At 44.4% G+C, this 3,804-nt stretch overlaps 1 pseudogene; it reads right to left on the minus strand.

Moving 5' to 3' along the window:
• Window positions 1-323: 323 nt before the first annotated feature.
• Window positions 324-3,587, minus strand: LOC117860209 (uncharacterized; annotated as a pseudogene).
• Between the last annotated feature and the right edge of the window lie 217 nt (window positions 3,588-3,804).

The following is a 3,804-nucleotide window of genomic DNA, read 5'->3' on the forward strand; positions in this document are numbered from 1 at the left end:
CCTGCAATCTCAAGCAAAGAGCAACATCATTCCACTCAACGTTGTCAATCACTCATCATCCAAGGGTGACCACCATTGGTCCTCACTAAAACTCTTGCACCTTACAAGGTGATATTTTCTGGTTACCATGCAGAGATTGCAGGGAATCAAAAGGAAGATGAACAATTGATCTGTCGTGAATGAGCTAATCTTACGACTAGCTCATTCACGGCAGATCACAGTTATATATGAGACTAGATGCCAAGCTTCTGACGGTGGACTAGTTGGAACGTGAATTCCAGGAGTCATCAAAACTCTCATTCAGATATAGGAAGTGCGGCACCTTCTTAGAACAAACCCCAGAGAGAGTCTCTCTCCCCATGGTCGAGCTTCTTTATTGAGACTAGACAATCATTTCTTGGATTTACTGGGGACCTCTGGCATAGGCATATTTCTACATTAGGGGAAAAGCAACGACAATAACGCCTTTTAGTCCCAAACCTTGGGAGGGAAAAGAAAAACTAGGTGAAATTTATTAATGTTTGCTACTGCTTGTTGTTGATGCTACATACTAATTCTTTGTGCAGCAGGAAACATCTATTTATCGACGCAAGGTAATATTCACTTCACTGGGACACATCCCGGATGGTTTCTGCCAATTCTGTGTAGCCTCTTTTGATCTTCTTGAGTCTTAGAACGACATCACTCATAGTCACCCTTCTCTCAGCCAAGTCGCACGAGCAGAGTAATCCCAGCTCGATTATAGGCACAAGAAAGTCTTTGATGCTGCAGTTGGAAGAAGGGTCCTTCGGTACAAGCTGCTCGTCTAGAACATGAGCAAGCTCCATTGGAAAAGCATGATGAACCCACTGCCTAAGGCTCAAACCTCCAGCAAACATACCATCTGTAGGTCTCCTTCCAGTGAAGACTTCAAGTAGCATGATCCCATAGCTGAACACATCGCTCTTCCGTGATGCCTTTCCGGATGAACCACACTCTGCTCAGAGAATACAGAAACACGAGTTAGAGCAAGACTGGAATTATGCAATGATGGTGAATGAGGAGTTAATCCAGTCAATTGTTTAACAAGAACTGAATTGGCCAAGGGTAGGAGTGCTAGTACCTGGTGCCATGTATCCAAGTGTTCCAGGCATGCTCGCAGAGATCATGCTGCTGTCATCAGCTAACACCAACTTTGCTATGCCAAAATCAGCCACATGAGCTATCATGTCGCTATCAAACAGAATATTACTAGGCTTCAAGGCGCAGTGCAGGACCACCTCACAGTGCTCATGGTGCAGATATTCCATTGCCAGCGACACGTCTAACACGATGTCCAGCCTCTTCATGAAAATCAAGTTACTTCTATCTTCAGAGAAATGTAGGAGTGTCTCTAAGCTTCCATTGGGCATGTACTCAAGAATCAAAGCTCTAAAGTCCAGGTTGGAGCAGGTGCTCAGTATCCTTATCAAGTTGCGGTGCCTTGCCATGCCAAGTACTTGACACTCGGCATCGAAACTTCTGATGCCTTGTCGCATCTGCAGGTCTATAACTTTTATTGCAACCACCAATCCGTTTTCAAGTTGGCCCTTGAAGACTTTACCAGTGCTTCTAGAACCCAAGAGGTTGGTATCGCTAAAATTAATAGTGGCACGAGCAAGCTCATGGTAGGAGACCATCGGATGTCCGATCATGTCAAGAACAACTCCAGAAACTACAATCCCTTGTTGCTTCTTCATTCTCATTCTAATGAATACATATATGCAGGAAGCTATAGCTCTAATTGCTATGATGACAGCAGGGAGCAAAAACTTTAGCATATGATGGCTACTAGTGGTCCTGAAATATTTGCTATGACAAGGTGCAAGTCCCAAATGTGAAGCGCCACATAGACCTGTGTTCCCCTCCAAGGATTCAAGACTGATATTTGAGAAAACACCGCCTTCTGGTATTTGGCATTTTAGCTTGTTGAAAGACAGGTCCAAACTTGCGAGGTAGGAAAAATTAGCAAAGAAGTTTGGGATCGTACCAGAGCGATCATTGTGGGATAGATTCAAATATTGCAAGTTGTGTAGCTTTCTAAAAGAATTTGGTATTGAACCATTGAACGAATTGTGCGATAGATTTATGTAAGTCACCATTTGAAGTTGTGCAATTGAATCCAGGAGGCTACCAACCAAGTGGTTGGCAGAGAGATCCATCATGTCCATCTGCTTGAGAGAGCCTATATCGGTCGGTAGTTCACCTTCTAAGATGTTTTGGAACAAAGCTAGTTGGATGAGACCATTGAGATGAAACAAGCTTGGGGGTATAGTTGACGTTACCTTGTTTTGATACAATATTAAGTACTGTAAGTTTGTGAGGTTACCAATGTCCTTTGGTATGGAGCCAGAAAGTTGGTTGTTGCAGAGGATCAATAGTAGCAGATTCTTGAGCATTGAAATCTGAGAGGGGATGGAGCCAGACCAGTTGTTTACACTCAAATCAAGGGTCTAAAGATTCTCCATCGTCATGAAAGATTCTGGAATCGCACCATGCAGTTGGTTTTCGTATATACTTAGCTTCATTAGACCAGTGATTAGACCATCAAGGGCCATCTATCTTGTTTTGATATGCATTGATTTGTTGTAACTGGTTTGACAGATTCCCCACGTAGCCTAGGATGCTACCAGTGAAATTATTTGAGTAGAAGTTAATGGTAGTGAGATTTCTGCTCTTGGTAAGCCCGGCCAGAAAGCTGAGGTTTCCATATAGGCTATTTGCTGAAATGTCAAGAACCACCAAAGCTTCCATGTTTCCAAATGTAATTGCTGGTACTAATCCAGCCAACTGGTTTCCGTCTAACATCAGGTATTGTAATCCAGAAATATTACCAAAAGAAGCAGGGATGGATCCTGTAAGTGATTGATGGAGAGAAGCAAATATGAAAGCTTTCGCAACTGCCCAAGTTGTGCTGGAATGACTCCAGTCTAGAACTTGAAGCCTCGAGAGATTTCCGGTGGTTGCTGGGATGACCCCTGACAGGCCATTATTGCCAAGATCAAGGAGTTTGAGACGGCTCAATCTTCCTAATTCGTCTGGAATTGAGCCCGTCAGGTTTGTGTTCGTGAGGTTGAGGACAGAGAGGAAAGAAAGGTTACCAAGGTAAGGAGTGAGCGATCCATGGAGGGGGACGCCAGGCAGTTCCAATGCCATGACACGCTGCCTGCGCTAGCTGCACGAGATGCCGATCCGGTTGCAGAAGGATGTGCCGGTGGTCCAGTTGCCATGGATGATGCCGAGAGGGTCTGATAGCTCAGCTTTGAAAGCCAGCATGACGGCAAGGTCCTTGTCCTCACCACCGTTGCTCTTGCTCGGACCTATGGAAGCCATAGCAGCTGCAAGCACCATGGACAACGTGATCAATGATACGATGATATATCTATATGGAAATCTAAGTGCCATGCTTGGGACTTAGATCCGATGCATTTGCGAGGACTGAGAGCTTATGTGCCTTGAATAACTTCTCTATAAGCTATTTGTATACTTTTATTGTAGCTCGTGCTTGCCACTAGGTCGAACATGATGCATTGAACCACTATCCACTGGTTGCTTTTACACTTGTTTTTTCAAAAGATGTCCCGTCCCATACCTCTCTTATACTTGCCAGCAAACTTCTGGCAATAAGCACCTAGTATTGTCCCGCCAGTTGAGCATGTACAAATTTGCCACTTCTTGGTCCTCGTAGACCACTTGGTGGCCAAGTGATCTGACGCTTTCAACATCAACGACCATACCGGCAGTGGATCAACATCAACTTATGGTGAACTTGTGCCTGCAAAATGA

The sequence above is a fragment of the Setaria viridis genome, chromosome 6 (assembly GCF_005286985.2).
Source record: "Setaria viridis chromosome 6, Setaria_viridis_v4.0, whole genome shotgun sequence".
Classification (NCBI taxonomy): Eukaryota; Viridiplantae; Streptophyta; class Magnoliopsida; order Poales; family Poaceae; genus Setaria; species Setaria viridis.